This window comes from Leptonychotes weddellii, chromosome 2, assembly GCF_054177405.1.
Source record: "Leptonychotes weddellii isolate Sample4059 chromosome 2, ASM5417740v2, whole genome shotgun sequence".
NCBI classification, from domain to species: Eukaryota; Metazoa; Chordata; class Mammalia; order Carnivora; family Phocidae; genus Leptonychotes; species Leptonychotes weddellii.
The window spans coordinates 163,526,094-163,542,140 of NC_138370.1; the positions used below are offsets into that span (position 1 = coordinate 163,526,094).

The window sequence follows — 16,047 nt, forward strand, 5'->3', positions numbered from 1 at the left end:
ATTTTAAGTAATACAGATTAAAAACAAATGTTGGCAAAGAAGTGGAGAAATTAGAGCCCTCATGAACTAGTGCAGAGTGTAAAATGATGCCATCACCTTAGAAAAAAAGTCTGGCGGTTCCCCAAAAGGTTAAATACTGAGTTACCATATAACCTAGCAATTCCTCTCCTGGGAATAATACCCAAGAAAAATGAGAACATGTGTCCACAGGAAACTTGCATGAGAATGTTCATAGCAGTATTATTCATAATAGCCTAAAAGGGGAAACAACCAAATGCCCATCAGATGATGCATAGATAACTGTATTACATACAATGGAATATTATTCAGCAATAAAAGGGGATGATGATGACACAGGCTACGTGGATGAGCCTTGAAAACACTGTGCTAAGTGAATAAAGTCAGTCACAACAGACCACATACTGTATGGTTCTATTTACGTGAAATTTATATGAAATTTCCAAGATAGGCAATTGTGTAGATTGGTTGCCTAGGCATAGGGTGTTGGGGAGAAATAGAGGTTGACTGCTAAGGGTTTTTTTTTTTTTTTTTGAGGGGGGAGGGAAGAAGATGTTCTAAAATTGATTGGGGTGATTATTGTGCATCAAAGGTGAATTGTTTGGTACTTGGATTATATTTCAATAAAGCTGAAACAAAAAAGTGAGAAAATAATAATTCATACATACTTTGAGTAGTTAATACATGAAAAGCGATATACATAAATCATCTCCTTTATTCATTGAAGCAGCCCTTTTTATGAAATAGGGACATTTTTAACACCATTTTCAAGCAGGAAAACTTTAATTTAAAGGTATAGTTTATGAGTGGGATAGTTGGGGATTTTAATGATTATATTAAATATATGTAACATTATACAGATTTATTTTATGTTACATATACTGCATATATAGAATATATTATTATACTATAAAAATAGATATATTTTTAAAATAATGGTAAGCAGTGTAGTTTACTTATCTGTAGCTAATTTACTAGCTTCCCTCGTTCCTGCTCAGAAGCCTGTTCTCAGGCAACAGGTGGCCCTCTCTAACTCTCCCTATTATTGAGTTTTGTATGCAAATGCCTCCGAGCCCATCACAGAGAAAGGGATATATCTAGCTTTCTGCTTATTCACCCTTCCAAGCTCTCCCTGAAGTCAGTGATGCAAGCCAAGATATTCAGGAGCAGAGAAGTTCCATGGAAAAATAACTGCTTAGCACAGTACCTGTCACCAGTAAACAGTTTAACAATAGTTGACGTGTTTTAATGTTTATAAGTATCAAGCATTACCAGGATATGTCTTTAATAAGCATTTTTATTCAGTCATCATAACACATCTATGAGGAGAGCGGTAAAGTGACCAATTCATCCTCGTTTGCTGGGGACTTTCCTCTTCTAGCACTGAAAATCCCACATCCCCAGAGCCCCTTAGTCCCAGGCAAACCAAAATGGTGGCTCAGCCTCAAGAAAGGATTCATAGTGACTCACCTCCTGAGCCAGGAATTTGACAGTGTGCACTGCACTTTTTGTCAAAATTGGAAGTTTTAAAAGTGGCATTTCTAATTCTTGCCCCCATTTTACAAGTTGTTTTTGATGACATATCACTTGATTGGATCACCAGGCTCCATGAAGGGAGTCTAAAGACATTCTCAGAATAGTAACCAGGTCTGTTTTAAGTGACATCAACAAAAGGATTTTTTGTTTTTGAAGATTTTATTTATTCATTTGAGACACAGAGATACAGTGAGAAAGAGAGAGAGAGAGCATGAGCAGGGAGAGGCAGAGGGAGAGGGAGAAGCAGGCTCCCTGCTGAGCCAGGAGCCTGATGTGGGGCTGGATCCCAGGACCCTGGGATCATGACCTGAGCCGAAGGCAGACGCTTAACCATCTGAGCCACCCAGGCACCCCAACAAAAGGATTGATACATTAATTAAGCGCACCTGAAATCTGGTGTAAAATATAGTTACATGTTGCTTAGATGCTTTTATATTGAACCAAAGAAAAATACATGTTCTACTTAAAATGTCAAACTGATCATTGTTCCTCATTTTTCTCTTGGCTATAGAATGACATTTTCATGAACACTCATTTCTGGTTTAGTGATACAGAAAAACACAATAGCTATTACCAATTATTTAGTTCCTACTGAGCTGTCCATAAAGGACTTCTGAAAGCAATGGCATCAATTGATATCCCTACTCTTCCTCTCCTGCCTGCTCTATTTAAAGATAACGTTGTCTGAAGCTTGGCATGAAATTAATCCATCTTCAGGCTCTTGCCTCCAAAAGGCAGTTTCTGTCTTCACTCCCTACATCTCAAACCAAGATGAAGTTATTTCTCTTTGGGGTTGTCCACAAAAATGAGAATTCAAAGTTTAGGCTGTGCAAGAGGAGAGATAATGTCTAGGAAAGGAGTTTTCCACAAACTTTAAAGTTTGTGGAGAAATTATTTCCTTGAAGAAAATAAGACCAGATAGGTAGCTCCATGGTGAGGTAAATAGCCTGGTGTACTGTCAGAAAGTAAACTAACCTTACAAATATTTGCATAGTGTCTAGCATGGTGCCTGGCACAGTAAGCAATTAAGAAATGATAACTTTCCCTTACTCACTTGAGGGTTGAATGACTAAGCACATGGAATTCAGTGCTCTGTGTTTGGTGAAGCTACTAAAAAGGTAAGACTCACGAAGGTTTGGGACAAAATTTTCCTGTTGATTGCAGCCATGGCATTGCCTAGTGATGTGTAGCTAGTAGTAACGCTTAGGAATATTTTATAGATTAAGGAATGAATTAATGAGTTTCTGTGTCATGGTGTATCTCACTGGGAGAAATTGTGTGGTTTGCCAACAGGTGGTGTAGAGACCTTGGAGAGTAATTGCTCTAATTTTTTTTTTTAAAGGCAATCTCAAATCTGTTCACCCCTGGTTGGAATATAAACAGCAGTCAAATTGTAGCCCAAGTTGTAGATCAATTTAAGGGCCAGGTGACTAAAGGCAAATACAGTGGAACAGAGATCATCTGTCTCGTGTCCTCTTTGAGTTGAGCAATAGTCAACTTCTTTATTGTTTTTAGAGTATCTACTATTAAAAAGTCATGCCCCAGAATTTATATCATCCACTATAGACGATAATATAATGTTTTAGAAAGAGTTTAGAGTAATATTCTTTCCTTGGTTGATGAGTAGGAGATCATCAAGTTCCCATGGCATGGTTTGTTCTAGTTCTCTCAAAGTTGTATCCACTCAATCCCTTGTTTGAGCCAGTTTTGATGTATTCAGCAAAATCATGAGAAAACTAGACACATTACTTAGCGGTACTCGGATGAAGTCCTTTTTTCAGTAGATGTTTTAATCTGGCATTCCATAAATAAATCCTGTAGCATTGGATTTGCAACATTTCCAGCTGGCTCCATCCAGCACTTGACCCAACGAAGCACCATCCTTACTAAGCTTCAGAGTTCAATTCAGTACTTTGATGATGGTGATGTTGATTATGATGATGGTGTGATAATAATGAAAAACAACATTTCCTGAGCACTTATTATGAGACTGAAACTTATCTAGATGCTTTGAATTTCTGGATCCCTTTATTCTTCATGATCATCCTATAGGTTCTGGCATTGCTCCCTTATGGAGGTGAAGAAACTGAGTCTCAAAGAAGTAAACTCATTTGCTTGAGGTTACCCCACTGGGACATGGGAATTCAAATGCAGGCATTTTGGTACAGGAGCCCACATTCCTAACCATTGCTCTATCTGAGCCTCTTTCTGATGCTCTTATTTCCTGCTAGACCCAGTATCCTTCAGAGAGCGCCAGATAGTTGTGTGGAGCACTGTCTCTTTAACTTGTATCCCTCCTCTATCCAGTTGTTCCTAGTTCTATCTTTCAACCTTGAAGGTCTTTATCAATGAAGTCCCAGGAAGCCCTGCTTCATTACAGCATAGAAGATATATAGGGGGAGATTATCTTCAGGAAAGAGCCAAAACACCCCTCTTAGTTCTAGGACTATCTCAGTAAATCATGTTGCAAATACATCGAGTTAATGATATTTAGCTATAATCTGTTTCATTGCCCCTCCCAGTTTTCTCCCCAGGAAGCTCAGCTACTTAAAACAAAAATTCCATTACCTCCAAAACTATTTCTGTGTGATAGAGCCAGTATTGTCTTCCATAATTCAAAGAACACTTAACGTTTTTAAGTGTCTTAGAGTCAAATATGACAATGCTGGTTGGCAAATCCTTTGGATCAGTTCTGTCCCTTTTGAATCACTGTGATTTGTGGACACACATGAAATGTTCAATATATACTGATAGGCATGGACTTAACAACATGCCACATGCCACACATCAATCTGGGATGAGATTTTACTGCCGCATTTATCTTCTTGTACCATGGGGTTAAATTTGTCTCTGTTCTCTAGGAGTTCAAAGTCTTCCCACTGTTTACTGTTTCATGTTAAAGATGGATGATGTGAATTTACAATCAGAGTCAGTTTGTATGGCTTAACATTATTAATTCAACACAAATATTTCATATCTACACTGTATCAGCCACTGCTGGAAAAAGCAGTGGACAGACAGATAAATTTCCTATTTCCACAGAGCTTCAGTTAGAGTGTGCGGAGGTATGATGGGGGAAGTATGTAAGTAAACAGTGTGGTTTAAAATAGGACAAGTGTACCCAAAAAACAAATAACCCAATTAAAAAGTGGGCCAAAGACATGAACAGATATTTCTCCAAAGAAGACATACAGATGGCCAACAGACACACGAAAAGATGCTCAACATAACATATTATCATTGAAATGCAAATGAAAACCACAATGAGATTATCACCTTACACCTGTCAGAATGGCTAAAATTAAAAACACAGGTGTTGGCAAGGATGGGGAGAAAAAGGAACCCTCTTTCCCTATTTGTGGGAATGCAAACTGGTGCAGGCACTCTGGAAAACAGTATGGAGGTTCCTCAAAATTTAAAAATAAAACTATCGTATGATCGAGTAATTGCACTACTCCTGGGAAATTACCCTAAAAAATACAAAAACACTAATTCAGAGGGATACATGCACTCCTATGTTTATTGCAGATTATTTACAATAGCCAAATTATGGAATGTCCATACATAGATGAATGGATAAAGATATAGATAGATAGATAGATAGATAGATAGATAGATAGATAATAGATAGATAGAGATAAATAGATATAGATAGATTAAGATATATATATAGATATATATACCACATCTTTATCCACAATGGAATAATAGTCAGGCATAGAAAAGAGTGAAATCTTTATGACATGGATGGAGCTAGAGAGTATAATGCTAAGCGAAATAAGTCAGTCAGAGAAAGACAAATATCATATGATTTCACTCATATGTGAAATTTAAGAACCAAAACAAATTAACAATAGGAAAAAAGAGAGCGACAAAGCAAGAAACAGACTCTTCACTTTAGAGAACAAACTGATGGTTACCAGAGGGGAGGTGGGTGGGAGGATGGGTGAAACTGTGGTGGGAATTAAAAAGTACACTTATCATGGTGAGCACTGAGTAATGTATTTTAAAAAATAGGGTAAGTGCTATTTAAAAAAAATTCTAAGGTAGGGGCGCCTGGGTGGCTCAGTTGGTTAAGCGACTGCCTTCGGCTCAGGTCATGATCTGGAGTCCTGGGATCGAGTCCTGCATCGGGCTCCCCGCTCAGCAGGGAGTCTGCTTCTCCCTCTGACCCTCCCCCCTCTCATGCTCACTCTATCTCATTCTCTCAAATAAATAAATAAAATCTTAAAAAAAAATTCTAGGGTAATATGATAGATATCACCATGAAGGAGTAGAGGGAGGTTCATTTAGATAAGTTAGAGAGGACTCTTCTGAGGAGGTGATGTTTCAGGTGACACATGAAAAGTAAGAAGGAGGTAGATAAGCTAAAACCTGGTAAAAGAATATTCTAGGCAGAGGGAACAGCAAGTGCAAAGACACTGAAGCCCGAGTGAGTTTGGCTTGCTCCTATGGAGTGGCAAGGAGCCATTGTGGCTGGGGGTGAGTGAGGTCAGGGGATGGAGAATAGAATTGAAGGAGGTGTGAAAGGCAAGCATGTGCTAGATCACACTGAGCTTTGCAGGTAAAGATTGTAAATTCACATCATCCATCTTTAACATGAAACACAAATTTAACCCCATGTAGGTATTTGTTTGCTTATAAGTTTACTTACTTACAAGTGTGAAAAGTCTGCAAGGCTCTTTAAGGAGGGCAGTGACATCTAATTCAGGTTTTTGAAAGACTTCCCTGGCTGTTGCGAAAAGACAGGGTAGTAAAGAGCAAGAATAGAAGCAGGGAAATCAATCTGTAGGTATTTGTAGATAAGCCCCTAAAAGACAGCAAACACACATTGGGTGACTCGTGACTCATCTGCTCCAGGTGTTAGGGTTCTTCCAAATGTCACACTGTTCCCTGGGCTTTTCCACACATCCTTGCACATATTCTTTTTCTGAAGTACTCCACCCTCTTGTTTGCCTTGCTAGTCCTACTCAGCCTTCAACCTAGATGTCAATCTCTCTAGGGAGTCTTCCATGGCCCCCAAATTAAGATTAGTTATCCCATAGCACCCTCAATTCCCCTTATCATGGAACTTATTTTCTCTCTTTTTGTATCTTTACTTCTCTCTGTTCCCCACTGGACTGTAAACTGCTTGAAGAAAGATCTACAGCTTTGATACTGTACTAGTTTGCTGGGGCTGCCATAACAGGTACCAGAGATTTGGGGTGGGGGGTTGCGGTTAAACAACAGAAAATTTACTTCACCACAGTTCTGGAAGTCCAAGATAAAGGTGTTAGCGGAGTTGGTTCCTTCAGAGTCCTCTGTCCTTGGCTTGCAGATGGCCGCCTTCTCTCTGTGTTCTCACATGGTCTTTTCCATGTCACATACAGCCTCTTCTGTGCCTCAATTTTCTCTTCTTAGAAGGACATCAGTCATACTGGATTAGGGCCCACCTATGTGAACTCAAATTACCTTAATCACCCCTATCTCCAAATGCAGTCACATTCTGAGGTACCAGGAGTTAGGATTTCGAGATATGACTTTTGGGGGAATACAACTTAGTCCATAATAGTTACTGTTGTATACACAGTATCTGGAACATTGTAGGCATTCAATAAATATGTGTTGATGAATTTTATTTTATAATTATCACCTTAGTAATAATTAAAGGATATATGGTGATGTCTCATTTACAACTCCAGGTATTTTGATTTCGGGGTGATCAAGGCTTTGAGGCATGGTTACAGTTCGCTTTCCAATAAATAGAACAATTAAGTGGTAATAGGCAAGTTACCAAGATTCAAAGATCACTGCTGGTGAAGATGTTACTACATCTTGGAGTCTTCTATTTTTTTTTTTTTTAAAGATTTTATTTATTTATTTGACAGAGAGAGATACAGCGAGAGAGGGAACACAAGCGGGGGGAGAGGGAGAGGGAGAAGTAGGCCTCCCGCCGAGCAGGGAACCCGATGCGGGGCTCGATCCCAGGACCCTGGGATCACGACCTGAGCCGAAGGCAGACGCTTAACGCCTGAGCCACCCAGGCGCCCCTGGAGTCTTCTATTAATGCCCCATTTTTAGAGCAGGATTCTGAAGTGTGAGCATTGGTATCTGTTTTTGGATAATTGACTGAACCAGATTCTCTCCTTTATACCTGAGAATGCATTCATTAACTCAAATGGATACTTAGGAATTTTAATTTTTACTTTGAATTTGTTTGAATTTATTCATAGAACTCTTTCTAATCATTATAGTGATTCTTTGAAGCTGTCAATACCAGCCATAATTGTATTCAATTTTCAGTCCAGTGAACTCTTTCTAACATAAACCTGGTCAGATCAGTGCTCTGCTTAAAATTCACCTATGTTTCCCATTGCTCTTAGAATGAAATCCACACTTATCACCATAGTCTACGATGCCCTGAATACTCCCATTTACCTCATTGGGCTCTTGGCTCACCATCCTCTCTCCTTGTATGAATTCTGGCTTTGGCAGACTTTCTCTGTCCCTTGATTATTCAAATGTCACAGACATTAGCATGTGCTGTTATCTCTGTTGGAGATAGGACACTTCTGTCCTTTTTCATCCTACATTTGTCTAAGTAGTTATGCTATGCTTCCTTAGGACCACTTTTTGAGATGTCTCCCCTCCCCTCAACCTGGTAGATATGTTCCATTGGGTCTAAGGTGCCTTAGCTCCTGTTAATTCTCCAGACTCCTTCATAACACTTTGATACCTTCAGTTATTCATTTAAATATGCATGTGTTTGAGAAATGCATACCTCCACACGAGACTGTCAGCACCCTGTGGGAGTTATTGGGTTTCTCTTTGGTCTCTGCTGTATCTCCGGGGCTTCTCTATTTAATACTTAGTTGGTACTCAGTGAATAGCCGTTGACAGAAAATAGAGCTGGCAGTCATGGAAACATCAGTTTACTCCATGGTCATTCCAAAGTGGTAAGCAGATTGAAATTCCAAGCCCCCAGTTCCATTGCACCCTCCAACGTGGTTATAAATAGATAATCTTTGAGACAGTATGAAACCCAAGGTAGATTTTAAAACTAAGAATAAATCAACCATGGTGAATTCAAATTTTAATTCACCTGCCCTCATCATCAGCTTAGCAGGAGAGCTCTATTACACGTGACACATAATTTTTCCCAAAGTTCACATTTTACCTCTTTATCTTTATCTTGGGGGAAAAATAAGATTAATGGAATTAAAATTCTCAGCCTCAGTAATTTCAGTGACAACACTCAACAAGATTTTAGTGGGAATGATACTGTGTTATTTCTATGTACGTGAGTCGCTCAAGAATGCCAAGTACTTTTAAAAGCTAAGTAAAAATGCTATTTGGAATGTGGATGCATATGAATGATAAATCCAGGCCCAAAATAGCATGTGTCATTGCTAATCATTACAAATCTACTATCTGCCTGCAATGCTGTAAAAACTATCCATTTCCTGTGACTTTCCTCCTGAAGAGATCCAAAGATCTTAAAGCAAAATAAAAGCTTCAGGCTTAATTGTGTGACAGTGAAAATGAAGAGAATTACTGTTTAAAGCGGAGTTTTCAATAAAGCCAGTAGGATAACTGGAAGAAATGACATCTTGTACCTTCTCTCCAGCTGACATTTAGTTATTAATGAAGGTTCAGAACACCTCTTAGTTGTTTACTTGAAACTATTGCCAAATCTGTAGACACTAACACTGCGGATCTCAGCCACGGCGGCCTTTCAGGAGCTGTAAACAAGAGCTTTGACCCTTCAGATTCAAAAAGCAAAAAAACAAACACACTGGGCTTGCATCTGAAGCTTCACAGGGCTGAGCTGAGAACGTGTACCTTTGCAGAACTCAAGTACCTCTTTCTGTGTTGTGAAAGTCAGTGGGCTGTTCCTCCAGTCAATCAGTATATCTGTGTGTCAGGGATCGACAGAAATACTGTGTATATGGGAATGGTGGGAAAGGTACTGAATCACAGAGGAAGAGGCGTTTTGGAGACTGTGTATGAATGAAACAGATCTGTCCAATATGGTAAACAGTAAGCTAATCTATACCTAAAATTATGATTATTGATGCAAGTTGATAAAGCCTTTCTTCACTCACAGCCACTGGGTTAGAGTACCTTTTAAGAAATGCCATCTTTCTCAGTATATTAGTGATTAATTCCTGGAGGCTAATTCACCAGTAACCATCAAAAATTCCATTAATTAAAAGTGATCTTTATGTTGGGACTAGAAGCAGCATATAACATCTTTCAATCTCCCTCCCTCTCCTCCCTCTTTCTCTCATGCTTCCTAAGAGTGAAGGACAGATGATCTGTGTTTGTTTCCAGTTCTTGAGGCCATCTCTACTTAAAAATCTGATCAAAGAAAATAAAACATTAACAAAAGTTGATGCTGGCTAAACAGAATAGACTCTAGCAATGTTTGCATGGTATCATCTAAGGAAGCTCCTCCTGTGCATCAGACAAGCACATGGTGTGGTAGCTGGAGGTGACATTTTAGAGTCTGGACATTTTATTATTTTTTTTTAATATTTTTTTAAAGATTTTATTTATTTATTTGACAGAGAGAGACACAGCAAGAGAGGGAACACAAGCAGGGGGAGTGGGAGAGGGAGAAGGAGAAGGAGGCTTCCCACTGAGCAGGGAGCCCACTGTGGGGCTCAATCCCAGGACCCTGGGAACATGACCTGAGCCGAAGGCAGATGTTTAACGACTAAGCCACCCAGACACCCCGAGTCTGGACATTTTATAACACGAGCACTGCCTTTTCCTACTTCTGTAATTTTGGCCTTCGGTTTTCTCATCTGGAAAGTGGGAATCATAGAAGTATCCATCACCAATAGCAACTGTAAATGTGAAAGGGTTGCATGGGTAAGAAAATTGCCCTCTGCTTGATCGTGGATGATCAAATTAGAAATTTTTCATTTTCTCTTCTTGAACACTAGGATGTAATGAAGACCTAGTCCTGAGGTCACGTCATTTGGGGGAGGAGTGGGGGGGGGCAAAAATACATCATTACAATATGAAATGCGGATTCAATAAGAAAAAGAAAAACACATCATTACAATATGAAATGCAGATGCAATAATAAAAGTATTTACAAAATGTCCACAGAGAAAGGCAAGCATAAATCTTTCTGGATGGGATATATAAGAGAAGCTCAGGTGGGCTGACGGCAAAAAAGCTGTTCCTTGGAAGATGAAGGAGTTAAATAAATAATTGTTTACCATTTACTCTCTCCAAAGCCATTACTAGGCTGTTCCAAAGGGATAAAAATGGTCTACACATTACTGGTATGATCATAAATTGGTATGATCACTTGAGAAAGTAATATGGAAGGAGTTCATAAAATTTTAAAAATGTATGATTCAGTGTCTAAGAAACAGAATTTCATTGATAGGAATTTACCTTAGAAAAACTCCCACCTAAGAGTAAAAGGAGGTTCTGTGCAGGATCCAAGAAATGCTGGAAAAAGGCATTAAAAGTAGACAGTGCTAAAGTTTTGTTAACCAAGAAATAAAATATATGAAAGTTTGAAATTTTAAGATTTAAAAAAAAAAACAAAAATGGGCGGAAGGAGCTCAATCTGAGTATTCCACTAGGTTTAATCTAAAAGAATTACCTGATAATTTGACAATCATTCAAGAAATTAACTTCTAAATCTACAGGCTATGAAGTATGAGCCAGGAGGTGATTCAGGAGCAAGCTTAAAGCATGTGAAATACTTGGAGTGAAGTGCATGTTTGAACAAGCTGGTGAAACTGGAATGTTGAGACAAATGGCTTCCTGCCTAAATAACCATCACCCAACACCACCATCATGGCTACCACCTCATACAAATGCCTGTCTCCCAGGGAAACACCAACCCATCAGCCTTGCGTGCTGCTGGCACTTCATTCAAACTGAAGGTCGAGAACATGGAGGTGCTACAATTTAGAAGTTTGGCTTAGAGAAATCAATGGAGAGGTGTGCAACTCCCTTCTCTCTCTCTCACCAACATGCCAACCAGAGCAGTTATAATACGTATTATGCTCCAGGAGGCATGAAAAATGATCCTGCTACCCAAGCTTTGTCTCAGGTTCTGAATCTTTATTTCCATGTGGCGTTAATTTATCACTTCCTTTTATGTGTGCTTAATATTCTGACAAATTGCCTGAGAATCTTGGATGCTAACAACCAGCCATGAGACAGAATGGGGCACCAATATCGTGCAGTCATGTGGTGCCTATAAGATCAGACTCGAGGTTTTCGTTTTTTCTCCTATGCACAAAAATATCTGATACAAATATTTTGTTTTGGTAAATGACCCATGTATTTACTATATAATTATTTAAACCTTGTTGATAATAAATGGTCAAGGGAGCTAGAAAGTAGGAGTCTCTTATTCTTTTCAGTAATCATCTCTCTATGCCCTATCACCATTTATTTATCGCAGCTGGACTTGGTCTATAAATAGCTCTGTGAAATGATAGACAGTTTTTAAGGCTTGTTGGCATGGAATCAATACGTGGCAGAAGGGACCATATGAATCAATTACATCGTCCCTAGCAGGGTTACCATGGAAGCCCTAGCTCCTCATACCACCTTACTTCTCCTGTCCGGGTAGTACTCTCTGCGTATCTTTAATTAGAATGGATGCAATTTATTTAGTAATGGAAAGCTGACTTGAGCGAGTTCTGTGAAGGTGTCAGACAGAATTCAACCAGCCATGCATATTCAGAGAAGACTAATGTGAAAATGCAAATGATTCTCCTAATTTAATTCCTTCCTTAAAAAAAAAAAAAAGCCCTCCTATCTTGGAAATAAGATTTCTTTGATTGTAAAGAAATTATGTTTGATATTCTATCTTTACTCAGATGCAAAACAAGCAGCCGTTCTTAAAATAACCTCTTCTGCAGCAGATATAATAATCTGCTCTATGCATTCATTCAGTTACTCTCAGCGTCAAGGTTGCCTACAAGAGCTTCACATTGGGCACAGTGCATAGGGTCGAATAGGAATAATTACTGAGTTCCCGCTGTGTGGGTAGCCCAATGGGGAGATAAAGACACACACCTTGTTCTCAAGGCATGAGTTCGGGAGACAGTCACACAGGCAAATCTAACAGAGTAAAAGGCTTTGTGGAGCAGGTCTGAGGGATTGTTTTAACTAAACAGAGGAAGAGACAGAAACTTGGCAAGATGTGGGGGATGGGGACATTTAAGACACACTTTCCTAAGGAGTGAGTGCTTGAGATGAATTTTGAAGGATAGGCAGCCACCGCATAGCTTGATCAGCGGGGGAACCAGAAGGAAAAGTGTGTGAAAAGACCCAGATTCCCGAAAGGCCTGGATGTGCTTGAGAAACTGCAAATACATTGTCAGGTTGGAGAACAGGTAGGGTCTGGCACCGGAAGTCGGGCACAGATCATGAAAGAACTGGCATACTGTCCTCAGATTCTGTTTTATTTTGAAGGCACTGGTTGGGAAACCTTTCTCCTTTAAGGGAAAGTAACATGTTACCATGTGGAAAAGAGTATATTAGTTGCAGCAGAATTTTGCAAGTGGCCAATTTTTTCTTCATGTTATTATTTTAAACCCCTTTTAACTTAAATTTTTCATCTGCAGCAAAGATTTCAAAAGAAGAGGAAGAATAAGATGTACAATAATAATTTGGGCAGAAGGCATATTTGTACTTTTCTTTTAGTGAAAACACAAAAATTTTCCCCAGGGCTTTAGATACTGCTGAGTAGAAACCAGAAGCCAAAGTAGAATTTCCAGGAAATTAGACACTCTGCTGAATGTGTTTGCTTATTTGTTTTTGGAATCCCTACTCCCTTAGGGGGGACACGAAGATGTGGCAGGTGCCTTTTTGAACATGGGACTTTTTTGCTCATACAAACTGAGCGAAAAGGCCAATGATAACATTGACAAGGCTAATGATAATATAATGATTTAATATACTCTTAATAAAATGCACAGCATTGGATTTAAGCACTTTACGTATATTTTCCATGTTACCTTTCCCACTATGCTGTGAGCACACCATCCCTCAGTTTACAGTTGAAGAAACTGAAGCTCAGAAAGTAGAAGTAGATAGTCAAGAGTAGTGGGCCACCGTAGCTGAGAAGAGATGAGCCTGGTATTTAAAGCCAGCTATTTTTACTTCAAAGCCCTTATTGTCATTCCACTGTGGAGGAGCTCAGCTTCCAGTAGACAATGTTGGATGTTGTTGAGTACATGTGGACCACTCTATTAGACGATATGACTCAGGGTTGGACAGAATGTAAAAGAAAACAATAAACATAAAAAGCTACATCCTCTGGTCCTTATAACTAATGTACCTCCAGAAAATTCTGCTTTTGAATACTTGAGTAACCCATTTGCAAGCTGTTGGGAAATTTAAATCTGCATGAAGTTTGCACACACTCCTTAACACACTAAGTGCTTTTTGTTCCCCATTACCTCCAAATTCTGTGTCACTTCTTCTGTGCATGTGATGTTTGAGTTACTTAAAAAAAATACGAATGTAAGATAAACTGTATTTCTTCTGTCATTAGGGCAGTGCACAGTCCTGAGGTAAACATGTTTTGGGCAAGTGATTTTTTTTTTTTTTAAAGATTTTATTTATTTATTTGACAGAGAGAGAGATAGCGAGAGCAGGAACACAAGCAGGGGGAGTGGGAGAGGGAGAAGCAGGCTTCCCGCTGAGCAGGGAGCCCAATGTGGGACTCGATCCCAGGACCCTGGGATCATGACCTGAGCCGAAGGCAGACGCTTAACGACTGAGCCACCCAGGCGCCCGGGCAAGTGATTTTCTCTCATTTACAAAAGGAAAACAAAATTAGCCGTGATGGTATAAATAACTCCCAAGAAATGCTTTCCAATGCCCACTAGACATCAATGGTGAGCCGGCCAGGTGCTCTCTATCCAAGCCTGGTTCAAACGGAATATCAAATGGGCATTAATCTGACCCCTCATTTTATGTAAGATACATTTATAATCGTCACAACAATAAAAGACCACCCACTGGTCAAAATGACCTGCCATCATTTTTTAAAACAATCTATTGAGCTATCATGTACATACCATACAATTCGCTAATCTTTGCCTTCATAGTTTTTTAACTTGTGATAAAACTTACCTATCATGGTTGGTCATGCTGATCTGCATCCCCAAGCGCCCCATAGGTATTCTTCATATCTGTGTAGCAATTCTTTCTCATGCATTACTTATGTAATCCTCAAAATCACCCTGCAAGTTATTTGAATTCGTGTTTATTTGTATTAGTACTGGCATTGGTTTTATTCTAAAAATGAGAAGCCAAACCCTCATGAAGGTCACATGACTTGCCCAGAGTTCCACTGGGCCAGACAGAGCCCGGCCATGAGCCTCAGTCTTCTGGCCTTGTGTCTCCTGATCTTACCCTTGGGTCATACTGATATGGAGATAACTTGACAGTGTGCACTGGGGGAGGGGTATTTCCCCAGTGAAAACCAAAATAAAGTAGATGCTGAGAAAACAAACACTAGATGTCCATTTTACAAGCTTCCTTAAGTCCCCTAGATCATTTTCATTGCAAGTTGTATTCAACTGGCTCTCTTCCTAGCTCTACTTTCTAAAATGTCACCAAAAAATTCTTACATCACATCTTTGTATTTGAAGGATAATCTCATGGACTTATTTGTAACTATAAATAGTTACAAATAATTCTTCAATATAATCTGTTCAATGAGCCATTTTATCCAATCCATTAAGACCAATTAATGGAGAAATTATATTTAAATTTTATTTTCTGCCCAATAATCTGGTAGGCTTACATTCATTTAAATGGAATCCTATTAACACAATGATATGAAGTACATTTTCAGAAGTTGAATTTCCTTTTGCATCTAGCAACCTGGGAATAAAACTTGTTTTGCAAACTTGATTGGCACTGTTGTATTCACTCCCTAACATTTTGGGATGTCCAGTATTTTGAGAACTGAACACAAAGCATCTGCCTGATAACTACTATCCAGTTGTTCCTATGGTAGCCTCTTGTGATTTTTTGGTTCCTATACCTTGTAGTTTTTCTTGATCAAGGGATGACGTTTTATGAATTTACTTAGACCGTTCAACATCTTTGATGTTGAATGGTCTCAATGCTGAGAGAGAAATCTGTTATCACAAACCCAAATCGGCGGCTTTTCCTGCTTATGGTTGCAGATATTAGCTGGATAGCCCCAAACAGAGTAGAACCTTATGATTACAATTTAAAAACCTACCTGCTATGATCTTTAATACATAAAACAGAAACTGAATGATAACTGAAGCTCTTTCTCAGAGAGAAGCAATATATATTGCTACTGAACTGGAAAACTAGGAAAAGAACTCTATCCAATTTGACTCATTAAGCATATATTAACTTTGAAGGAAAAGAATTTTAAGATGAAATTAAGGAATACGTATGTAGCAATCTATTCCTGTGATAGGTGAGATAAGATTCCATTTATAATTTGGATTTCTGGTAAATGTAGAGACCCTTTCT

General features: G+C 38.9%; 1 protein-coding gene across 2 annotated transcripts in view; it reads left to right on the forward strand.

Moving 5' to 3' along the window:
• The window catches only part of KCNIP4 (potassium voltage-gated channel interacting protein 4), a 1,020,323-nt gene that overhangs the window by 512,110 nt on the left and 492,166 nt on the right, over nucleotides 1-16,047 (forward strand). The window lies entirely within an intron of this gene.